The sequence below is a fragment of the Pleurodeles waltl genome, chromosome 2_1 (genome assembly GCF_031143425.1).
Source record: "Pleurodeles waltl isolate 20211129_DDA chromosome 2_1, aPleWal1.hap1.20221129, whole genome shotgun sequence".
NCBI classification, from domain to species: Eukaryota; Metazoa; Chordata; class Amphibia; order Caudata; family Salamandridae; genus Pleurodeles; species Pleurodeles waltl.
Genome location: NC_090438.1, coordinates 100,216,748 through 100,243,083, shown reverse-complemented (window position 1 = coordinate 100,243,083; position 26,336 = coordinate 100,216,748).

Sequence of the window (26,336 nt, the reverse complement as noted above, 5' to 3'; positions counted from 1 at the left end):
GATGCGTGCGTTTGAGGGGAGCAAGGTTGTCAGCGCAGTTGGAGATCCAGTTTGTGAGGTTGAGAGCTGCGTCGTTGGGGTCGGTGGTGAGGGTGGGTTGGTTGGCGGCGAGAGCGGAGAAGAGTTGCTCTTCAGGGATCTTGTTCCACTGTCGACGAGGGATGGGTTGAGTGCGGAGGTGGGAGGTCTCGCGTCGGAATGTGAAGTGGACGCAGCTGTGGTCGGTCCAGTGTAGGGCAGAGGTGTGGCTGAAGAAGACGTGTTTGCTGGCGGAGAAGATAGGGTCGAGCGTGTGTCCGGCGATGTGGGTGGCGGTGTTCACCAGTTGTTTGAGGCCGAGGTTGGCGAGGTTGTCGAGCAGGGTGGTGGTGTTGGGGTCGTTGTTTTGTTCCAGATGGAAGTTGAGGTCGCCTAGGAGGATGTAGTCCGGTGAGGCGAGGGCGTGCGGGGAGATGAAGTCGGCGATGGCGTCGCTGAAAGAGGCGCGAGGTCCGGGAGGACGGTAGACGAGGGATCCTCTGAGGGTGGTCCTTGGGTCGGTGCGAATCTGAAAATGCAGGTGTTCAGCGGCGAGGGGGGGGTCTTCGGTGGAGGTGGTGACGCTGATGGAGTCTTTGAAGATGATGGCGACACCTCCTCCTACTTGGTTGGTGCGGTCTTTTCTGGAGATCTTGTAGCCTTCGGGGATGGCGGTAAAAAGTACTGCTCTGTCACTGCTGTTGGCAAAGAAGCAGGTAGCATGCTGATGGGGCAGCGGTAGAGCCCCCACATTCAAGCATGGCTGGGATTGCTCATCTACTGTAATATTCAACTTGAACTCCATTCAGCTCTCCTCCCTCCCACCTTCAAAGCCATAGACATATGGCTGCCGCTGAAGTCACATTGGCTTACTGCCATGACATAAGCCCTCCTATCCCTACCCTGTCGTAATGTGAGACCGGTACTGCTGATGGTGGTACCCCCCCACCCGTGCACCACCACCCCCACATCCCCACCCCCTCACCCCACCCCAGTATCAGAACAGGATGTGAAGTGTACTGTGTTTGATGCATTCCACATTTATTTTTATGTATCCTTTGATTGTTACACTTTCCTTGATACTGCTACTGACTGTGCGATTCCCAACCTGTAGCTAATACCATGCAACATGATCTGTATCTACGAGGCCACCGTGCTTTTTATATTTGGTTGTTTGTTTGATTTATCATTTATGACTCATATCAATAAAATAAAATGTAAAAAAGATATTGAATGCAAGAGTTTGGACATCTATACTGGGTACTTCAATATGGTGTGTGGTTGAAGGGGTCGCATAGGTGGTACCAGTATGCGTGGTGGTAGAGTGTTTCATCATATAGAAATCAAGATCGCGCAATAAATAGCAAGGAGGTATTAAAAATTGCTCCCTGGAGGACAGATTCATTTTAATTGCCTACTGTTTTTGTTACTTGCTGTGTACCCCTTTACGTATGCTCCAAGGAAAGAATTGGAAGAAGCCACAAGTGACGTATAGGCACTTTGTAAAAAAAAAAAAAAAGAATAAATATTTAATTAAAATGTTCACTCCTAGAGCACGAATACACCTGTGGGCATTATGCAGCTAGGAAACACTCCAAAGAGAAGAGAGATATAGTAACTGTCAGACCACATTGTAATAATGGTCTGAGCCTTCAGAGATGAAGTTTCAGTATGGGTTAGCGATGACAAACACCATCTACCATGCTCAGTCAACCAGTCGTCAGTGGTGCTCAACAGGAGAACTCAACCTTCTAACCGTGAGCTTCCACGGGAAGAATGAACCATGAAGGATAGGGGGAGTTACGGGAGGAGAAGGGTAAGTGGAAAAGACATATTGCTAATATATAAATACACAAAAAACAACATAATTAGTGCATTTTCAGGGCACTAAGAAAGAGAGCAAAATCAAGGTTGGTGGAACGAGCTAACGGGAGCCTGTTGTAATGGGCTGAAAGGCCGAATACACAGTTGAGTTTCAGGAGCATCAAGACAGAAAAAACTACTGAAGCATGTAGGAAATTAGGTTTTTGGTTGATGGGGGTGGGAGCCCTTCTCAAGCAGAAACCACAATCCCTGTTAGGGTGAACCACCAAAGTCACTACATTATCCTGTGCTTAAACCCCTGGAAGCTTAGCACATAAGCAGTTACTCTTAACTTGTAGGCAATGTGTTAATTATTAAAGCAGCACTTAATCAGTAATAAAGTGAAAACACAACAGAAGAAAAACCTCACATCAATTTTAAAAAATTAAGAAAAATGTAATAAATAATTTGGCACCAGAACGACAAAAGTCGAATCAGTAGAACCGGAGTTATGATGTTTTAGTAAAAACTAGCCCGTAGAAGATCAAAGACCAACCGCAGACATCTATTTGTGTGAAACCAGGGCAAATTCGAAAATTATGGCTGTCCCCAATGGTGTTCGCTTCGGAAACATGAGGTGGATTGGGTCAGGTCTCTGCTTATCTTTGGATTTAGAAGAATATTTGAAAAAAATGTTTGAGAAGGTAAGGTTAAGCAGGGGCAAGGCAGCCAGAGGTGTCTGAACCAGAGGTGTCATCTTCAGGGAGCCGCTGGATGACAGCATGGTGAAGATTTTTTTGTTTGGACTTAGTTTCATTTTTTGAAAGTTGAAAATCTCCAGCTGGACGAAGCGACAGGCTATCACTGATGAGGGCTCCTGGAGGCTGGATATCCTTCCAAAGACACGCCGCAGAACAGGATTTGGTGTTGCGAAGGAGGATGTAGCAGAAGCTACCACAAAGTCAGTATGACAGGCAATGCACCTTGGGTGGATTGGCGAGCAGTTAGATCCCGGTCTCCTTTAGGTTCTCCGAGCACTTTTTGATGGAAACGTTTTAAAGTCCCATGTTTTGACTTTTTGCTGTTTGGGCATCCCTAGTACTACTTCCATGGGTCCTAGAATGAGCGGGCACCACTTGTAGGGCAGGACTCACTTCAGGCAGGGTCTTGGAGCTTTGTATGTCCTTGCATCTCAGAACAGAATGCCAACCACGTAGCCTTTGGAGTTACTCTGGTAGTCCTGAGATCAAGCAGGAAGGCAGGCCTCAAATAGGAGGGCAATCCTCTGAGGGTACAAGGCAGACTTCAAGCAGCAGGGTGGACCTCAGGTGGCAGCACAGTAGTCCTCAAAAGTAAAAATAAGACCTCAAATAGCAAAGTAGTCCTCTGAAGTACAAGGCAGTCCTTCTGGGGGTTCTCCAGAGGTCCAGGGAGTGAATTGAAGAGTGGTCCGAGAGTCATACTTTTGTACTTGGTGCCAGCTTTGAAGTGTAAGAAACATCTAGAATTTCCCCCCACAGACTTACACATATTAAAAAGGGAGGTTTAGGAATGGAAATAATAATCAATTTCCTGGTCGAATTGGCATTTTAAAACTGCACACAGGTTCCAGTCCTGAGGCATGTTTTAAAGGGCTACCTAGGTGGGTGGCACAATACGTGCTGCAGGCCCACCAGTGCATTTAAATTACAGGCCCTGGGTACATGTTGTTCCACTTTACTAGGGACTTCTAAGTTAATTAAATGTACCAATTGGGAGTGAGCCAAATGTACCATATTTAGAGGAGTGAGCACAAGCACTTTAGCACTGGTTAGCAGTGGTAAAGTGCACAGAGTCCTCAGGCCAATAAAAACGAATTTCAGTAAACAGGAGGGGAAAAAGCAAAATATTTGAGGGAAGACCACCTTAAGGGTCGCCAAGTCTAACAAAGCCCTAAACAGCAATCCCAATGTATGTTTCCCAGGATGTATCATTTTTAGAATGTATAGCGTTGTTGGTTTTTCCCAGATACTGGGTTACCAGAGATTAAAACCTGCATCCATGCAATTTTTTTTGATGTACTGAAAGGTTTCGTTATGTTGCTGGGCTGCTGCGTGATAGTTGTACATGTTGCATACATGAACATGGGTGTATTTAACACTAAAGAATGTGTGTGTCTGCAAAGGGCCTGGAAAGGCACACTAACTCTTTTAATAGTAATGCGAACAAGTGTGTGCTCAGTCACTGTGTCTTCAGATTAAACATTCCATGCATTTCTGATACTGTCCAAACTCACAAGAAAAAAGAAAACTTTTCACTTCTCAGCTGTTTGTGTTATGGCAGCAGCTGCAGGAGAGAAAGCCAACCTTGCACAGATGTGCCTTGGAAGGTAGAAGGAAAACATAGCATTAGTTTTCGCATCTTCCACATGATTCTGCAAAGGGGTATTGTTTGCACACTTTTGTGGCAAAGCAGGAGCCACGTTAGAGTGACCCCTTCATACTCCATTAGGCACCATTAGCAGTAAATATATACAAAGTAGGTGTGCGTGGGCATGGTTCGAAACAAGGGCCAGATGCTATTCAAGGCTGAATTCTGACTGCTGACACAATGACAGCATAGGATATGAGGGTAAACTACACATTGCTTGCAATAGTAAAAACTTGAATTAATACAGCCATTTACGTTAGATGGCTGAAACCATTATATGCATGTTGGCTAGGGTATAAATTACCAGGTTAAGAATGTGCAATGGAATATTTTTTTTTAAATGTTGCCCTAATCTGCATGTTAAGTTGATTATAATAACCATAATCATTCTGATAGAGTTTGTATGTAAACAAATACTGCATCATTCATAATAATGTAATTGTGAAATACCAATTGTGGTGTATGATTATACAGTCAGGGTATAAGGGCAGAGCTCTCTGTATTACCTTCTGCAGATAAGATATTCTGTCGCAGGATTGTCTGACTCCTAATTATCCATGTCTAGCAGAGCATAACTCACTGACAGGAATGAGACACAACTGTCATATCTCCTTTTTCTGAAAAGGGTACATTCCTTTCTGGGTTAAAGGGATCATCTGGTGAGACCCCAATAATATGTCCTTATTTCCCTAAAACAGTGCTGCAAATCAGGCTCTCCACTTTCCTGAGGCCCATCTTAATCCTCATATGTTGTATGACTTTCTATATATGAGAAGTGTGGCATCATGGGGAGTGGCTACGATGTCACTGAAGATGGTCGCCTCGTAATGATGCTCCAAGTCTGTTCAGGTAAAGGTCACTGTTGGCAAGGACATCAAAGTCATCTCTAACTAGTATGTAACTCATCATTGTGACACAGTGTAGGGGGGGTTTACTATATTGACTACTGCCCTGAAGAGTTTCCTGGGCGCACCCTCTTTTTTGTGGTCAAGTCACTTTGCATGAACCATGTTATATGAAGAAATTAGCTTTTTCTATTACCATGAGGTTGTAAATTAAATTTTATCCGTTTCTACCGCCCAATCACATTTTTATACTCGTTCTGAAGCTGAGCGCTTTTGCAAGCCTCTTTCCTGCTTAGTGCCAATAACACTCAGTTATAGGGCCTCTTTCTGACCCTGGCGGTCCTAAACCGCCAGGGCCGCGGGCAACGGAAGCACCGCCAACAGGCTGGCGGTGCTTCAGTGCCCATTCTGACCGCGGCGGTAAAGCCGCGGTCAGAAAAGGGGATCCGGCGGTTTCCCGCCGGAATACCCCTGGCAGGGCTGAACGATTCCGACCCCCCTTTCCGCCATCCTGTTTCTGGTGGTTTTTACCGCCAGGAACAGGATGGCGGGAACGGGTGTCGTGGGGCCCCTTGGGGCCCCTGCACTGCCCATGCCACTGGCATGGGCAGTGCAGGGGCCCCCTAACAGGGCCCCAGCATGATTTTCACTGTCTGCATAGCAGACAGTGAAAATCGCGACGGGTGCAACTGCACCCGTCGCACCACTGCAACACCGCCGGCTCCATTCGGAGCCGGCCTCTGTGTTGCAGGGCCTTTCCCGCTGGGCCGGCGGGCGCTCCTTTGGCGGGCGCTCGCCGGCCGAGCGGGAAAGCCAGAATGGCCTCCGCTGTCTTTTGACCGCGGAGCGGCCAAATGGCGGTAACCGCATGGCGGGCGGCTACTGCCGCCCGCCGCGGTCAGAATGACCGCCATAGTCACATTTGTGTTTCAGTCAGAAGATATTTGCAACTGGTTTTCTCTTGAAAGTGCATTTTACTTTTTGTTCTTCCTCTGGCCCAATGAACCTATGAGTCTTTCAGGCTTGCTTGCATGGTCAAAACAAGGAAACTAACAGCTAACAACTTAATCCTGCTCCGGTTCCTAAGCATTTAATTTTCCAAAGATATACTGCTCTGCATATGAATCTGCAATAACTGTTGAAGTTCCTATCCAAAAGCACCTCCATAATTTCCAAACCTTTATCAACTATGAAGCCCTCTGCTGCTCTAGGATCCAACAAATAGAGGCAAAAAGATACAACTTCTCCAGGCAAAGCTTCATTTTATATATCAATGGAAATCTTGCTAGAGGAAATTAGGGCCCTTTTGTGGGGCGAGACGAATAAAAGACCTCAGAATTTGGATGAAAAATGGTTGTTTATGGACAGAAGGCTTGATGAGGTTGAACAAAGTGTAAGCGATATACAGGATGCAGTCTACAAAATTGTCATGTTACTGAAGGATATTAATGGCCTCAAAACACACTGAGGATTTAAAAAGTAGAAATTGATGCAACAATTTGTAAATGTATGGTGTAGCAGAAGATTTTGAAGAAGAAAAGACTTTTTCAAATCCATTATTTTAAAAATTGTAGATATGCCAGAGTCTACATCTCTAAATATTTAAGTGGCCCAAATATTGGGCCAGAAGTAAAATTATGCATCATCATCAGCTACTAAGCCCAGAGGAGTGATAATCTTATTCTTGAAATAGACTGACTTGGTTAGGGTAATGTCTGCAGTAACATAAAAGAAAATAGTTATCTTGGTGCAGAAATATGTTGCTTCTTGTGCAGGGTGTTGCAGAGATCAAAGCAGATAGAAGAAAGGAGTTTCTCAGTTTTCAACCATCAATCAGTGTTCTAAATGCAAGATATTGTTTCTTCATCCCTCTTACTTTAAAATGACATATAAAGATAGGAAATCTACCTATGATGACCGTGCTAAATTTAGAAAGTTTATTTCATACACTAGAAGAGAAAAGATGGAGGTTTCCAAACGTTTCCTTGGTCACTTGCTTTGTGATTTCTAATGGTTGATTGACTGTTTTCTTGTTTTGCAGTGAATTGTAACTGATTAATTCTAACTGTTGCTGTTTTAAATTCACTGTTTTAGTTTCCATTTCAGGTTCTTGAAATTCTGTCTTTTCCGTCATCATAATTTGTATTGGTCTTGTTTACCATCACCTGGTCCACCTCGAGTGAGGATGTGTCCTTGTTGTTCTGTGCTTTCTCCATTCCCAATTTGTGTTTACCTATACATGTGTCTCTGGTTTGGTCTTGTGTGCTATCCAGATGCAGCGTGTGTTAGAGGAAGATTCTAGGGGTGTATCATTCATCCACAATAGTAATACTTTAAGTTCTTGGGCTATCAGGTGGTGATGCAAACCTCTACCCTCCTCCCCGTGCAAGGCCACTGCGTCAGCTATTCCCAGGGCCTCAGCTTCCTATGTGGAAACACCTGTGATTTCTGTGACTTGTTCCATGTTGTATAATATTGTGTTCCAGTAAAACTAAGACTGTGGGCAGTCCTATAGCATATGTCTGAGGTCCGCCCCCGCAGTGCCGCTCCTGTCACAAGCATCAATGACGTCCGGGAATATGTGGACCAGTTGTTCAGGGGGGCGATATGGAGTATGATGAATGTAGAATTGGGTTAGGTTCAGACGGGCATTGTGTGACTCCTTTCGTAGGTATGCCTGGGCTCTTTCCCATTCCTCAGCATTAAGAGGCCTGTGAAAGGCTGTTTCTCAGATGTCCCTCAGGGGGTGTAACAATGTCTGTGTGATTAAAGCCTTGTTTAACCAGCTAATAAAATTACAACCATTGCCCATTGTGTGTAGTGTTTGCGAAAGTTGATGTGTCTCTGGTTTGGTCTTGTTTGCTATCCAGATGTCGCCTAGGGCACCTTTCAGGGTGGTTTAGCAGAGAAATTGACCTTTGGGAAGGGCATTCTGCTCGGTCAGGGCCTCAAGTATCATTCGGTCCGGGGGTATGGTGGAGTACAACTTGGGTTTGTCTGCTTCACTTTTGGCCCGGGCATAAAAGGGGGGCAGTTACAGTAGTCCAAGATGGCACCACCCTCCTGAGCCTCCTCGCGAGAGCCACAGGAGGATATCCTCTGCCGTAGATCCTATTTCTGGGGGCAAGGTTTGATTGTTCGCTGAACCCCTGGGGACACCAGTACCGTTCCCCTCAATGGGGTTGTAATTGTTTCTACATTGTGGGACCCACTTACTGTTCCACTGAGAAGATATCAGAGGGTGGAGCTGCATGTGCAACCTTGACGGAGCCAAGTGGTGGCTGCCTACGTATGAGCACTGGACGTCTGTCCTCCTCTGTGCCTCTGGGTGGTTCTTGGCATGGGACCTTCCACCGGATGAGTCACTCCGGGTGTCCAGATGGTGCCCTCCAAGGGGGAAATAGTAGTGTCCTCCCCTCACTGCAAAGGCCCCCTCATCCCACCACCCAGCAGCAGTTCTGCAGAGCACGGCAAAATAAGCATTCCTGATGAGGACCATGAACAATTGTGGCCGTTCCCATGCACAGAAGGCTCCCAAGACCCCTCCTGTTAGGTCCTTCCCTAGGATTTTTGGGTCTGGGGCCAGTCACCAGTCGGTTGTTGTCTCCTGTGCGGGGGAAGTCCGAGCAACTCCCCGGATGATAGGGGGGAAATCAGCAGCGATGGCAGCTGCTGCACGGAGCCAAGGTCCCTCGCTGCTCTAGCCTGGGAGGCCTTAGCTGTACCTCCTCCTCCACACCTCCTCTGGCATGAACCCCCTGGGAACCGTGCAGCCCTCCACTCACCATCTGGGGTCCCCACGAGAACCAGTGAGGGCTCAAGACATACGCAGTGTCTGTTGAGCCGGCTCTCCCCTCGGGGGCTCTCCACAGTGTTCTTGAGATGCCCTTCACTGAATTGATGGGCAAGGGTTGCCTGATTTGGCAGGATAGTGGCAGATTACGGGAATGAAGCCAGGAACTCCTGCACTATGTGTCTACCATTTGTCTTTGCTCAGCCACATCCTCAGAATTTTTAAGGCTGTGACCTGTGGCAGTATTATACATTTTGTTTCTAATAAAATAGAGGTTGAAAAAAGACTCTAATCATATTTTAGATAATATCAAAAAGCTTAAGCATCAATTTTAAACCTAAAAATCCAAGGATTCTTTATATAATGAAGTAAAAGCTAAACTACATTTTAACACCACATTTTTGTATGTAAAAACAATGCAAGATATTATGATGGCCAGAGTAAACCTGGAAAATGATAAGTAACATCTGAATATTAGGACAGAATGAGTTAAAATGGAAGCACACGTAAACAATGGCATTCCAATTTACAAAGATGTGGATGTTCTTAAAGACTTTGTTGATTTTTATACACAATTACACACTTCTGACATTTTATCTAGTGATGAGGGCATTTCTACCTACTTAAATTCAATTTGAAGGTCCTTAAATAGTACTGATGATCTGTATGTGCTTAGAAATACATTTTCCATTGGTGAAATAGTTAATGCAGTCAGAGAGTTAAAAAAAAGACCAATATCTTTAGTTAATGTTGATAGATCCCTTGTTACGTAACATCAGCCAGAGTGAACAATCTGGTTTCCTGAAGGTTGAACTGTCTTTTGATACTAGTAGGTAATTTTTTAACATTTTGTGTAAATCAATTAGAGTTAAACATCCATTAGCCAGCATACCTCTAAATGCCATTAAGGCTTTTTATACAATGCTTTGCAACTTTATTTTTAAAACAGTAGGGTGACACAGATTTGGTCCTAAAATGGAAATCTTTATTTCTTTATTATATAATACCCCAGAGTATTTTTTATTAATATTATTTCTTCACATTATTTCCATATTCCAGAGGTGTTTGACAAGGTTGTTAGTTATCTCCTCTCTTTTTTACTTTGCCGTGACAGCTGTTCCTTGCTTGAATTAAGCATAACCCAGATATAACAGGTTTCAAATACAAAGGTAATTTATCAATGTTGTCTGTTTATACAGACAACATTCTTCTTCATATATACAGCCCAAAACATCTTTATCATCATTTTCCAGAAAAGTTACATTATTCGTCTATATATATTGATATGAGATTACTTCTGATAAGTGAAATCCTCCTGCTAAATAGATACCACACAAAACAAATGTTCCCCTCCTCTGGCTTTTCTTGTAACTCTACAAACATGAAATATTTGGGTATCTAGTTTAGTAACTTGATTAAGGAAACAGTTCAAATTAACTCAAATATAATATTACATCAATTGAAAACTTTGATATTTAGATGGAATGCTTAATTTATTTCCCCAGTAGGGTCATTTAGACCTGATTATAATGATGTTGGCCCCCTCATACTAATTAATTTCCCTGCTTCTTATTTTAGAAAAATTGGTTAATTTTTTTCAAGCGTTTTATGGAATAAGAAGAAATCAAGATTTTCTCCATGCACATTAAAGGCAAGAAAGGAAGATGGCAGACGTAATTTTTCAAATTTAAAATTTAGGGGGTGATTAAGTGTTTGGCGGACGGAAACACCTGTCCGCCAAACTCCCAATGAGGTGGTCGCCGCCATGCGGTCGGCCTCCCCACCGGTGCCATTACGACTTTCCAACTAGGATGACCAGCAGCCCAGTGGGAAAGGGGCGGCAGCATTGTTGCGGGCTCATAATAGAGCCGGCGGCAATGCTGCCTCATGCAGTGGGCATCAGCACCCCCGAAATGCGCACTGTCTGCATTGTACTGTGGTATTGCCATGAAGAGGCTGGCGGAGAACAAGGTTGTAATCAGCAGGGCGGTGCTGACTTCAGCACCACCCTGGATGATTGCAGGCTGCCCCCTGTCAGCCCATCGGGATCACTGATCCTGGTGAGGACGGTGGGAGGTTGGCGGGTCTGCCCGCCAACCTCGTAATGTTACAGTCCGACAGCCACCACAAGGCTGGCGGTCGTCAGACAGCCAGCCTCGTAATCTGATCCCCTATATCACCAAACCCTCTGCTTAAGACAGTCATCATATTGGTTGCCTTAAGAAGATAACTAATTTCTCCATAATGTGTTGATATTGAAAAATTATTTATAAAACTTTTTAGTTAAATAATTTATCTTGTTTTTTAAAAGGCTCCTCAAAATGTAATTTCCAAGTTTTAATATCACATGTAAACTTTTTTATACATTATTGGTTTATGGTAGGATTAACGTATTAACATATTAAGAAATCAATATTCTGAAAGATATGGGGAGATGAGGAGGTGACTTGGATTCATTACATTTTAAAAACAAATACACCTCTATCTGTTTCTAAATTTAAAGTCAGGTTTAATTGCCCTACATCATTTAGATAAGATATGAATACCTTTTGAAAATTATATAAGAATTTCATGACACATCTACTGGAGAACTGAAATAACAATTTCTGTATATATTATCCTAAAGCTCAATTTTTATATATATTTACATATTTGCATAATAAAGACACCTTTGGACCCAGGTAAAAAAGGGAATTGCTTTCAGAAAAGACCTAAATATGTGTTGGCCCATTGAGTTATGGTATGGAATGAAATATGACTGAAATTGCATAAATCTTCTTGTGTCCCAAATATTATCAATACATTGCTTGTATTTAAAATAAAAGACTATTGACTCCAAACTCAATCGGAAAAGTCACTAAAATTAAGAATACTAGTTGTTGGTAATGTAACATTATTAGTGTTTGCTTTTATTCAGATAGCTGTAAATTGGAAAGCATGCTTTAAATGTCACTTTTGAAGCATGGCGGTGGGTTTTCATTTGTTGAAATTATTGATTGGATAGCAATGATCTTTCACCTGTATTGTTGCCTATAAAAAATATATATGGTATAATCCGCTATTACAATGTCTTAATAATGTGAGTTCTGATTCTAAGAATAAACAAATTAATTTAGACCACCTGTTTAAATTCCCTATTATGTTACACTGTCTGTCTCAATTACTGTATTGTTTGATATTTTACATTTACATAGTTTTGGCCTATACTTGTTTAGTGTTGATTATTTGCCATTGTTAGATATTATGGCCCTCATTTCAACCCTGGTGGTCCAAGACCGCCAGGGCTGTTGTGGCTGAAGCACCGCCAACAGGCTGGCGGTGCTTCAGAGGGGATTACGACCGCGGCATTTGCCCCGGCAGTGATAATACGCCAGGGCAGCGCTGCTTGCAGCGCTGCCCAGGGGATTACGAATCCCCCTACCGCCAGCCTTTTCCTGGCGGTTTGAACTGCCAGGAAAAGGCTGGCGGTACGGGGAGTCGCGGGCCCCTCAGGCCCCGTGCAGGTTTTCACTGTCTGCATAGCAGACAGTGAAAAGCGCGACGGGTGCAACTGCACCCGTCGCACGGCCGCAACACCGCCGGCTCCATTTGGAGCCGGCTCCCATTTTGCGGCCCACATCCCCGCCGGCCCAGCGAGGATGTCATTATGGGCACCGCAGGAGTGCGGCCGCATTGGCGGCCGCATGGCGGTTGCCGCCGCCAATGTTGTAATGACCCCCTATATTTTCATTATTTTCAATCTTTTTCCAGCCACCTTCCCCAACTCTCCCCCTTTCTCATTGTCACCCCATTCTTCTTGCCAAGGTTTTTTCTTTCTTGTATTAAATATTACCTCTTTATATTGTTGCTCTAACTGCATATCTGAACATACACATATTATATTTTTAATATGTACAAAAAGCTTTCCAACTGAAAAAGGTGTGTCATAAGAAAATATAGCATTTGCTATGTGTAGAATGTTTGGGTAGCTTTTCAGAGATAAAATTAAGGAAATTATGTTTTATACAGTTTGCTTCTGCTCACAGGGAATCTTCCATAGGATTAACTTGACAGGACAACTTAGGTAATGAAAATTAGCAGGATTTTCCTGTTTAGATATATATGATATTGCTTGGGTTCTGTGGGCCTCATTATGAGTTTGGCGATCCGAGGACCGCCAAACCCACGGTGACGGTGGGACCGCCACACACCAGGCGGTCCCATAGCCATATTAGGACCACCAGGGGACCGCCCCCTCTGCCGGGATCAAGTTCCCAATGGGACAGCGCCTGTTGACGTCGTGGTCAGCCCTGTCGGCGCTGAGTTCAGTGCTGCCGTGCTGGTCAGGAGTCTTCTTTCCACCAGCCTTTTCATTGCGTGGCCCTCGCCATGAAAAGGCTGGTGGAAAGGCAGTGCTGGGGACCACGGGAGGACCTGCACTGGCCATGACCATTGCATGGGCAGTGCAGAGGCACCCCTGCTAGCACCCTCGGAATGCCCACTGTCTGCATTGCAAGGGTGCTGTTGTGCGACAGCATTGGCCTGTTTCCGCCGGTCTGACTGACAGAAACATCTTAATATGGTATTTCCACCAGTCAGCCCAGTGGAAACATCTTAATACAACTGGGGGGGAGGCCGCCGGTATGACGGCCGCCTACTCCCCGCAGCTTTGGCGGTCGGCTCATCTGACCGCCAAAGTCATAATGAGGCCCCATGTGTTTAGGGCTCTCTGGTTGTTCATGAAATGGTATCAGTTCATCTGGGAACAGTCATGAAAACTTTAGAGTCCTTTTGTATATTTTTTAAGTTTCAATTGATGATCACCTGTGAGACCCTAGTTCATTCTGGTTCTAGAACTCCATCTTTTAACAATATCATATTTTAATATAGTAATTTAAACATCTTATGATCCATTTTATGGTAATGTTTAAAGGTATTTACTTCCCAACTGATGTGCTTACCTTGTGATATTTGTTAGAGTGAGTGATTATATATTTTTTTTAACTCGGTTGGTAAAATACAGCACAGATGATGTGCACATCAAGTCACTTAGAAGCTAAAATCAGGCACAATTTACTGGGGATTGTGCCAGCACTCCCACGTGCCAGAGCCTTTCTCAATATTAAGTAACAGGAAATCTGCTACTGCTGATGAGTTGTGGGCGTTCTAGGGTGTGCATGCCTGCTTAACGAGGCAATTTGATAGAGTTGGATATTTACTCCTCTCAAGGGCACAAGTATATTCCTATCCACTCTGAGGATAAGGATGAAACTCAGTCAGTAATCACTGCAAAGTATGTAAGGGTGGCAAGGGGTATGCACTGCTGTGTAGTGATTTCTAAACAGGGCTGGAAGAGAGAGCAGTCCCTCTAAATTTAAAAAGCACTGCAGATTAAAATTTAATCTGCAGTGGTTTTTAAACATAGAGGGACTGCTCCCTCTCCCAGTCCTGTTTAGAAAGCAACCACTGCAGATTAATTCCACTGCTCTGGTGGAATTTATCAGTAATTCTGTGTTACAATAGTAATGCAGAATTACCAAATTCTGCTGACTTCACCAGTGGAATTAAATCCAAAGTCACAAATGAATCCAGGTGTAGTTATAAGTACACAAAGGTAAATTTTCAACTCTTCATACGAAGTAGCAGATGACCAATTAGTATGGCCGTAAAATCCATATATATGACAATTAGCTCTGTGTTGTGTTACACCACTGAGCGGTGTCACTGCGTTGCATGGCGGGTAAAGGGGCCATCCAGTAAAGAGAAAAACAGTTCTCTACCCAGTCGTGCATCACTAACAATTACCAACAATAGGTGTGCTACAATGTTGCTTTCCTTGATGACGCCTGCCATGGTTTTAAGAAATGTTGGCCCTGATTTACTACAGCGTTGCACTGATGCAAAGTGATGCACTGGTGGTTATTTCCCAAAGCAAAATTAATTATGCGCTAGAAAGGTTTCCTGTTCTCATCACAAAATGTTCTTTCTACTGCTTTGCATCACTTTACGTCAAGAGGGTGTTACTGGGTCATTACTTGGGTGGATCAGTGCAAATAACCCTAGGTTTTGATGCAAAGCCCATACTCCTAAGATAACAAGGCCAGGCTTTGCATCCAAAACGAACAACTCCTTGAAGTAGACGCAAAACAGGGGAAATGTTTTTACTTCTCAAAAAGACCCATACATTGCTCGAGTGCTGAAGTGCACATCACACACCCATCCTCTGAGATCCTTCTGAAATCTGTGCAGGCAAAGGAATGTTTATTCCAATGATGTGCTTCCAGTACAAATACAGTGCTCGCCAGCGCACCCTCACCTCTGCATCATGGTGCAAGGCTGTGTGTTGTGCAAGTCAGCCAGTGCTTAATTTGTGCTTTTTGTTTCCGGTGCAGAGCACCGGCACTTATTTTTCAGGGCTGGGGCTTATTCTTCTGCCTCAAGCATTTGCTGCGAGCAAAAGACACATATGGGAAAGACGGAGGAAGGGAAAAACGAAAAATCGTCACAAGTGGAGAAAGTAGAGAGCTGCAGGAGTGAGCTGAAGAGGCAGGGAGTGGCATTATATAGTTTGAAGAGGCCCGAGATGGCTTCAGGATTACGCCGCCTCAGGATTCTGCGTTCATACGTTTAATTGCAGCAGCAGCGTGTTTACGAGGAAGGCTTTGGGCGCCGGCACGTTCTTATTTACAAATTAAGCACTGAAGTCAGCCTATTTAGAGTGACAACACAGTGGAGAACAGCAGCAGCAAACCAGTCTTAACAGACATGGCCCTGTGTTGTGTTTACTCCCTGCACAGCGAAGTGCAGGAAATTTTATTGCTGTGCTGCATTAAAAATTATTAAATCCAGTGCTTAATTTGTGCTTGTTGTTTCCGGTGCTGAGCACCGGCACTTATTTTTGAGGGCCGGGGTTTATTCTTCTGCATCAAGCATTTGCTGCGAGCAAAAGACACATATGGGAAAGACGGAGGAAGGGGAAAACGAAAAATCGTCACAAAGGGAGAAAGTAGAGAGCTGCAGGAGTGAGCTGAAGGGGCAGGGAGTGTCATTATATAGATTGAAGAGGCCCGAGATGGCTTCAGGATTACGCTGCCTCAGTATTCCGTGTTCACACATTTAATTGCAGCAGCCGCGTGTTTAAGAGGAGGGCTTTGGGCACCGGCACCTTTTTATTTACAAATTAAGAACTGATTAAATCAGTCCGTTTGTGACATCATCCACCCGGCGGCCCCTTTAAACTCATAATTAAAATAGCCAAAACCAAACTACCAATCCCGGAATGCCAAGTGCTGATAGCCAAAAAGTCAGAAAATGAAGGCGTCCCACTTAGAGCAAGCTTGGCAGCTATGTACATTGGCACGCCGCCGTCACAGCCATGCACAATATTAGATACACACAGTGACACCAATTTTAATTTGGTTGCAGAAACCCAGAAGCATTGCAGCACGGACAGACTTCAAACAGCTACACCTTGCGTTTCGCCTTGGGCAGGATGCCAGGTGACACTTGTACCGTGAGGCTGACAGCCATGAAATCACCTTGGAACATGCCACGCTGCTGTTCGGATATTTATAGCCGCTCCTGAGGGATGTCTCGCGCTGGCTTCTGACCAAGACTGGCCGCATCAGTGTGCTCTGTACGTGACCTCTCTTTGGAGCCATGGGCCACAGGGAACGCAACAGAAAGCAGAATACGGATCTGTCATCAATTGTGCAAACAACAAAACTTCTTTGTCTGCATTTTCAGACCCCAGCAAAAATACAGTGACATTGCAGGGCGGCGTTAGGGCTGGTCAGATATACTGTAACTTCTGCACAGGCGCTAGGAGCTGTATTGATGGCGTGGATCCTGAATATAGACTACTGAATACCATGGGGCACTGATATCCTAGACCAGTGGTTCCCAACCTGTGGTCCTGGGGCCCCTGGGGGGTCAGCGAAGTCTCCTCAGTGGGTCCGCGACTGCTTAGAAAATGAAATAATATTAACAGATTAGGTCAGTTGGGGGGTCCCCAGATCCCAATAATTATTCACTGGGGTTCCCCGAGCTCCAGTAATGATCAAGTCGGGGTCCACAGAAGTCAAAAGGTTGAGAACCACTGTCCTAGACAGAACACTGAGGGCCAGGTAAAAATAGATTTTCTACCTATAACTCCACATCTCTGTCCCATGATAATATCTATCCATTCAAACACAAATATATAAATACACAAACATGTATAGGAATAGTAAGATCCTATATGAACTTACCTTTTAGAATGTTGTCCCTCGATATTTTATCCACGATATTAGTGTACCGCGATATTCTTGTACTCAATGTTCCAGGGTACAATCGCATTCACAAAGCTTCTGCGCTAACACTGAATGACTGAAAAAAAACCTCGATACAGGGGCAGAATTTGAGGAACTGTCTGGCCCCCAAATCCCACATAAGACTACAGGAAACCTTCCAGAGTTGCACAGTCGTAGGTTTCAACGGCTAGCATGCACATGGGTGTTCCCATGCACATGGATGTTCTGAGATGCGAGGTAACATCTGCAGAATCTCTACCAGGTGCCTGGGAATTCAACAGGTATGAAACTCGCTGGGTGTTCTAATGATAGTGTTAGGGGAGCGGTCCTTGCAAATGCGGTGGGCGTCCCCTGAATCAGACATTGTGGGTAGTCACAAACATGTGCAATGTTTAGCCCATAATTATATAGGCAGCTCTATGTTGTTCACCAAGGTACAAATGTATCTACTACGAAATACATCGTCAGTTTCATCCATTCCCCTCCCATCTAAAAGTATAATAACATCTGGAGGACAATTACGTGGTCAGTGTGTGCTAAAGTCCCACTTCATGTACTTGTAGAAAGAGGGCAGAGGTGTCCCAGCACAGTCATTGACAGTGAGGTTGAGCCTGGACACGTCATCATAAGACCACCCTGCATCCCAGAGCATCTTAGTAATATGGAGTGTGACATTCCATTTGCCTCCAGATTTATCAATTAATTTAGAAATCTGAGGATGTTTCCATTACCCACGGACTCTGAAATGCAATCAATTCAAGTGGAACTAAAACTGCCAAAGACAATAGGTCTCACAGTTAAAAGTCGAATTCTGTCTGACCTGTTGGCTTTGATTGCTTGTTTACACTGGCGCTGCTGATGCATACATGTATATGCGTTGAGACACATATGCGCTCAAGACCCACTTGAAGATGGCTACCACGGGTGCACATGCATGTGCACTCAATGTGGCGCATGCACATGTATACTTCGAGATTCATGCCCACTCATATGTCGCAATGAACAGGCGGCTATTATAGCTATTTTTACTTTACAGTTCAGCAATTGCCAGTGGAAACGGAAGAACGCTAGAGTAAAACTAAAAAAATAAACATGAAGGAGTGAGTGCAAAACCTACAAAATAAAGATGCTAAAAAATATGGAGCACACTGAGAACTATCCTCCCCGACCCAGTTAACTCGTGACTATTTGTGACATAGCTGGATGGCTGGTGATGTTCTTTCTACTAGGACATCTGTGGTTGTGACTGTGTTTACCTGTGATCGTTAGAGTGAATGCGATTGCGCACGTTTTTGATCCCCTTGTCCTCATCCTAGGGGTCTTGAGGTTCCCCTAAAGATGACGCCTTACTAATAATGTACTTATCTTTTATAGCAAATGCACCTGTCTCCTGGCACGTGTATTCCTAGGGAGCCGTTCACATACTTTGGGATGGTAAGCTAATTTATTGACGTTCCTACGCACTACCATGCAGCACTTTCTTTCACCTTGGTTCTCTCACTGTGTGCCACCCCAACATTAGTGTGTGCATGGCATTATGGGGCTTACACTGAAGTCCAGATGTTTGTCATTGTTTATTATTTCTCCACGGGGCGACCCTTTTTGAGACTAGCATGAATTGCAGCTTGTTTAAGTAAGTGACCGGAGCCTGGTAGACTGACATATGAAGACGGATTGAGGTCTGTGTGTTTAGGAAAGGAGAGGTTTTCTGTTTATTTTGGTCCTGATGAAGAGTCGCTGGATCCTGTTGGACCCTTGAGACGCGAAACATGTTGACCCAACGTTAGCTGGTGAAAGGTACTGTCCCTTCCCCCGTTGCTTCCTTTGTTTAAGAGAGTGTACGAGCATTATCTCTACTTGCACTCTCCCTATGTTGTTTTTTAATCTTGGCCTAATCCTTCTACTGATCTAATAAATTGATGATGACATGCTAGGTTTTGAGCCAATTTTATCCTTCCATTTTTCTCTCCTATCCCTATTGTGCCTGTAGGTCGGCATTGTCCGTTTTCCCTACATCCAAGGCCCATAGACATTGGTTAAAATATCTCCGGCAAAGAGCCCCCATTATGGGGAGCCCGTCAGACATTGCAGCGCCGGTCTGATGAGGAGCATGCCCTATGATGAAACATGACATCCGACTGGATGTGTGAGGGCTCTTGCTTCTAACAGAAGGGTTTCCCTGTGTTTTCTTTTCTTTCTGGAACAGTGTACCTTATTTCTGTGAAGGTTATACGCGGGAGGCTGTACACTGGACCATAAATCTCCTTGTCCTCGTTTTTTGATATATATATATATATGCACACTGAGAACAGCCATGGAGCACAGGAACAAGACAAGGATGGGCTGAAGATGCACATAAAAGCAACAGACAAACTTCGTCTAAAGTAAGGGAAACTACTACGTGAGCTACAAAGTAGATAATATAAGTAGCTGAAGCTGCAGATAAACTTCTGGCTGGTATCCTTATGGGTACTGATGATTAGCTAATGATAATTCAAAATCTTAAATACAAACCATTAGAGGCCACTGAAAATGAAAAAATAATAACAAAAGATACAAGAAACCTACTCTCAGTTAAATAGACTTTAATGAAATGTGATAAATAAGGGGGTGGGGAAACAAAAGAATGTTGAAGAAAGGGGGAAAAAGAATGAATGTGATAATATGACCTAAAACTTCTAATTCAGACACACCACACTCAAACTAAATAAAAATAGGTATGGACAATAACAAAATAGATCCAAGAACTGTTTACATATATATCAACATGAGTGGACTAACATACATGAAATACAATAAATACAATTATATAGAGAAAATATTCAGAAATACATGGATAAATATCGATAACAATCCAATCAGCAAATAATTGATTTGTAGTTGGAGAAGAAAAGGTCGGAGTGGTGTTGTTACAGCAAGGATAAGCTGGGGAACCAGGGGCCAGCAGGGATAAGCTGGGAAACCAAAGGCCTACGCGCGTTTCGGTGTTCCTATAATATTTAGGTCACCTTCTTCAGGGCCATTCCCGTGGATAAAAAACGACAAAAGTTTAATTTCAGCAGCCAATTCTCTAATAAGTTATTTGTTCATTGGATGCTTGATGCACTGGAGTCTTGTAGTCATGTCATCTGATAAAGAAAAAAGCATAACATAATATACTTTTGTGGAATTGTTGGCCTTCTTTCCATCAATTATTTTAATTGCCATGTGCGCATAGATGTGTCTACATCTAGAGTTATATAATAAACGTGCCTGTCACTAATTTAAAATATGGGTGAAAAAATTACTCAAGCTTAAAGTTCAGAGATCCCGGTAAGAAGGTTTATTTATTAAGAGGTAAGAGTTGGAAGAGTAAAAGTAGTAAAATAATTATATTAATTATATTAATTAATAAAATCATTAGGAGCATATTTATATAGATATGTTAGTATAAAGTAGATGAAATATTATCTTGTGTAAGAATGCATAAAATTATTATTATTACATCCCAAGCTAGTGTGACCATGCATCTGTGCATGTTAGAACAATAGTGCCATTCCATAGGTATTAAATCGCTTACTAAAGTAGTATTGGGAAATGTATCAAGCGATGTTGAAATCACAGAGAAAGTCCAGTCCTTGGAATGGACGTGTCGACGTCCATTCAGCAAAGAAAACAATCTAGCTGAAGAATAAAACAATAAATAAGAAGATGCATATTAAAAGATGTATAGTAATCGACTATGAAAGATAATTAGTCGCCAGTCTCTACAGGTATATCTTATTGTTAATATTGTTTGAAGGCTCTTTTATCTATAATTTAAAAGAAAATTTTATTCATGTATATATATATATAGGCACTGAGCCACAGAAATAAGCCTAGTTTTTATTTTTATTTACCTGCTGGAGCAAACCAATATAGCGAACCGTTATCTGATCGTATGGTACATGGTCTCCGTTGAGATTTGATAGTAATAGGTTTAAAGAAAGTGGGACCTACATCGAAAGAACAAAAGGATGATGCTCGTTTATTTAGTATGCCTCGTTCACAACATTGAAAATAGAAATACAAAATGAGAATGAAGATGACTTGCTAGATACGCCCGGGAGCAATCAAGGGGAATTATCTCCTCGGTAATAGCTGGCAGCTACTAATAGTAATAAGCTCACATAACACTCACCAGGTGGCCGATGCTGTCTCCAAAAAATATAGTACGCGTTGGCGGCCGCGGTTTCCTATTTGCCATAGAGTGCTTTAGAACGTTATTTTCCAGCTAGAGCCATCGCTCCCCTTAGGATCGCGTAATTCCAATATGGCGGCGAACCTGGGACAATAACAGCATAACAAATGGCCTCAGACTAGTTGCGTGGCCCATATCGATCCTCCATACCATTTAAATAGAAGGAATCTAGCGTATCTAGCAAGTCATCTTCATTCTCATTTTGTATTTCTATTTTCAATGTTGTGAACGAGGCATACTAAATAAACGAGCATCATCCTTTTGTTCTTTCGATGTAGGTCCCACTTTCTTTAAACCTATTACTATCAAATCTCAACGGAGACCATGTACCATACGATCAGATAATGGTTCGCTATATTGGTTTGCTCCAGCAGGTAAATAAAAATAAAAACTAGGCTTATTTCTGTGGCTCAGTGCCTATATATATATATACATGAATAAAATTTTCTTTTAAATTATAGATAAAAGAGCCTTCAAACAATATTAACAATAAGATATACCTGTAGAGACTGGCGACTAATTATCTTTCATAGTCGATTACTATACATCTTTTAATATGCATCTTCTTATTTATTGTTTTATTCTTCAGCTAGATTGTTTTCTTTGCTGAATGGACGTCGACACGTCCATTCCAAGGACTGGACTTTCTCTGTGATTTCAACATCGCTTGATACATTTCCCAATACTACTTTAGTAAGCGATTTAATACCTATGGAATGGCACTATTGTTCTAACATGCACAGATGCATGGTCACACTAGCTTGGGATGTAATAATAATAATTTTATGCATTCTTACACAAGATACAATTTCATCTACTTTATACTAACATATCTATATAAATATGCTCCTAATGATTTTATTAATTAATATAATTAATATAATTATTTTACTACTTTTACTCTTCCAACTCTTACCTCTTAATAAATAAACCTTCTTACCGGGATCTCTGAACTTTAAGCTTGAGTAATTTTTTCACCCATATTTTAAATTAGTGACAGGCACGTTTATTATATAACTCTAGATGTAGACACATCTATGCGCACATGGCAATTAAAATAATTGATGGAAAGAAGGCCAACAATTCCACAAAAGTATATTATGTTATGCTTTTTTCTTTATCAGATGACATGACTACAAGACTCCAGTGCATCAAGCATCCAATGAACAAATAACTTATTAGAGAATTGGCTGCTGAAATTAAACTTTTGTCGTTTTTTATCCACGGGAATGGCCCTGAAGAAGGTGACCTAAATATTATAGGAACACCGAAACGCGCGTAGGCCTTTGGTTTCCCAGCTTATCCCTGCTGGCCCCTGGTTCCCCAGCTTATCCTTGCTGTAACAACACCACTCCGACCTTTTCTTCTCCAACTACAAATCAATTATTTGCTGATTGGATTGTTATCGATATTTATCCATGTATTTCTGAATATTTTCTCTATATAATTGTATTTATTGTATTTCATGTATGTTAGTCCACTCATGTTGATATATATGTAAACAGTTCTTGGATCTATTTTGTTATTGTCCATACCTATTTTTATTTAGTTTGAGTGTGGTGTGTCTGAATTAGAAGTTTTAGGTCATATTATCACATTCATTCTTTTTCCCCCTTTCTTCAACATTCTTTTGTTTCCCCCTCCCTTATTTATCACATTTCATTAAAGTCTATTTAACTGAGAGTAGGTTTCTTGTATCTTTTGTTATTATTTTTTCATTTTCAGCGGCCTCTAATGGTTTGTATTTAAGATTTTGAATTATCATTAGCTAATCATCAGTACCCATAAGGATACCAGCCTGAAGTTTATCTGCAGCTTCAGCTACTTATATTATCTACTTTGTAGTAGTTTCCCTTACTTGTATTTTTCCCTGATTGAGCTACATTTATTTCGATTAGGGTACCCCTATATAGTCTTTTTTCCAAACTTCGTCTAAAGGTCAGCGGTAGTGCTTAAATTGAGCCAGTGGTTTCAGGTGCTCAGCAGTGTTATTTAATTGTCAACACTGAGACATATGACAGTCTGCCACATGGTGGTGCTGTCTGTCAGATTTAGAGATGAGCACAAGGACTGGTGTTTACTTATTCAGAATATTTTTTAAATGACTAGCACCTGCCACCCGAGGCACTCTTATAGCTTTGGGGGCCTGGAATAGTGTGAATTGTCACACATATAAGAGTGCGATGGTTAGTAAGTGGTGCTATCATTGGCAGCGCTGGAATGACATTGGGTGGTGCAAACTGCAGTGACCTCCTGACAAGGACCCTGGTACTTATGTTTTTTTAGAAAGTAAGCACTGGTCAGCAGGCGACCACTGTTTGTGGGCCAAATCATGAGAGCCAATATTATTTAATTATTTTTATTCCAGGAATGCCATGGACAAACACCAACATTGATGGACAGCCCTCTAGGTCAAAAGTTGTGAAGAAAAGGGGGAGAAATTATAGGGATAGGCGCTAACAGAATATCACCAAAACATTTCTTTAACAATAGATAGTAAATATGGTGCTCCAGAACGGAGGGTCCTCCCAGCACCTCCAGTGTTTCTCCAATAGGAAAAACCAAACTGATTCAAAAGGCCAGGGCACTCGTATGAAATAAGATAAGAGTCTGTACAGTTAGGTTCTTGGTCTTCGGAAAATCAATATATAATCCAAACTGAGTTAAAGTTCAGTGTCTTTATTCTTGTGCGAGGTTTTCATACATGTTCATCACATCAGAAAGATTCCATATGTGGTCATCACAACAACATCCAACAGCCAACATGTGTTTCGTCTCCGAGAAATTAATCTCATTGACTTCCTCAGGGCAAAATATAAGTATGACGGGGAGTTTCACACACACTCCTGAGACCTTACTCTGTGTCTCTTCTATACCTTATACCTCTAGATGAGACGGAGGGCTTACACGTCCTTTTTCTCTACATACACGCCAGCTTAATTATCGGGGAGCAAGACACAGCGCCCCCAACACAAGAATTTACCCAAAAGAACTGTTTTGTTTATAGATCGCACCGTAAAAGATTTTGGATCCATACGTGCTGACTTATGAGTACTCCCTCACGAAGACTCGGGGATAATAGTGTTTTTTTCCCCCGTCATGTGATTCCCACTACTCTTTCTCTATTGATCATAAATTACCTTGAAGAGTTTTACTTGATTAGAATAAGCCATTTATTCATGTTAACACCTTACTTATATTTTGCCCTGAGGAAGTCAATGAGATTAATTTCTCGGAGATGAAACACGTGTTGGCTGTTGGATGTTGTTGTGATGACCACATATGGAATCTTTCTGATGTGATGAACATGTATGAAAACCTCGCACAAGAATAAAGACACTGAACTTTAACTCTGTTTGGATTATATATTGATTTTCCGAAGACCAAGAACCTAACTGTACAGACTCTTATCTTATTTCATACAAGTGCCCTGGCCTTTTGAATCAGCCCTCTAGGTCAATGCACAAAGCTAGCTGAACCACTGTAGCCAATGCTGTTCAAAAGCCCCTTCTGTGTACCTAGCTATGTTGTGTGTTGTGGTGGGTGATGTCTGTTGTGCATTGTTGTGTGTTGTGGTCTGTGGTGTATGGGAACTGCCTGTGGCGTGTGGTGGTGGTTGTGGGATGACAATGGACCTTGACAGACAGCTAAAGGTGTCTGTAGGCAAAATCTAAAAATGACAGTAAAGGCTATCCATACCAGAGCAAATATTGCCAAGATTGTGGGATTTCTTTTAACAAAGTACTCCCCAGGACTCTGATAATATATCTGTAGTTGGCACCAACAGGTTGTGACAAAAGCAAAGTACTGTTTCTACAAATGAATCGCACACAATAAACTTGCAGTGTTCAGTCAATAAACGCACTTGCAGTCATGTTAATGAGACACAAAAGACTACGGATATAGCAGTACAAAACTGAACAGAGACTGGGGACCAGGATCACTATTTTGAATTTCACCAGTCGCTGACTGGATTATTTCTGGATGGTTGATTCTCCCCTCTCTTTCAGTCACTCTGATATTCTGTGGGTGATATATAAATTTAAATCAGGGGTGTCCAGTGTAGGTCAAGGGCCAGATTCCTGTCACTATGTAATCAAGTTTGATGTACATTAACTGAAAGTGAAGTATGTAGAAATCCTGAAAATCTACCAAGGAACTCACCATTCTAGATCTATGTTGGATCCCACTCCCCCAGATTTGCATTAAACCAATAACCTGACATTTAGCCAGAAGAGTCAACTTGATTAACTAATGGCAGAAAGGGTTAGGGCCTATGATTTTTTTAATGCAAACTTCACAAAGACCAGTGAAAAACAAATAAACTTTGCAAAGGCTGCACATAGAAATTCATGACTTTTATGACAATGTACGCCACATGTACCCTTATTTAATACAAACAAAAAAGCTCTGCTTATGATGTGCATGCTCTGTAGCGTACGCAGATATATACTTTGAAATTCATGTGCTCTCATAACCCGCAGAAAATAGGGTTCATTTCACAAAATTGTAAATTTACACCTGTGGGTTTCCTCATACATTTTGAGTAGATTTACAAGTTTTTTTTCCTAGAATTTGCTTCAGGGCTAATCCCCGGAGAATGTAATTCCCGCAATTTTCAGATAGGTATGCCTACTATTCTTTTTTTAATTTCGTTTTTGCATTAGAAAGTATAAAAGTAAAGATGTGGAAATTTTTGTAAAGATTTCTGCAAAAAACTCTTGTAAAATTCATATTTTTCTAGTGGAGTAGCAGACTAAAGTGCAGAGCTCAAGGCATGTGAACAGCTGCAGGAGGGGGATGATTTAACATAATTCAAAATAGGTATGGGTTAGTGGCCTGGGAAGTTCTGTCGTTGTGCCAGAGGCACCACTTTATAAATATTTACTTCAGAATGACTGGGAGGTGGCCAATTGAATGCCAGTGAATGATGAATGAATGAAATCTTTATTGCCAATTAATAAAAATCATTGCAATGT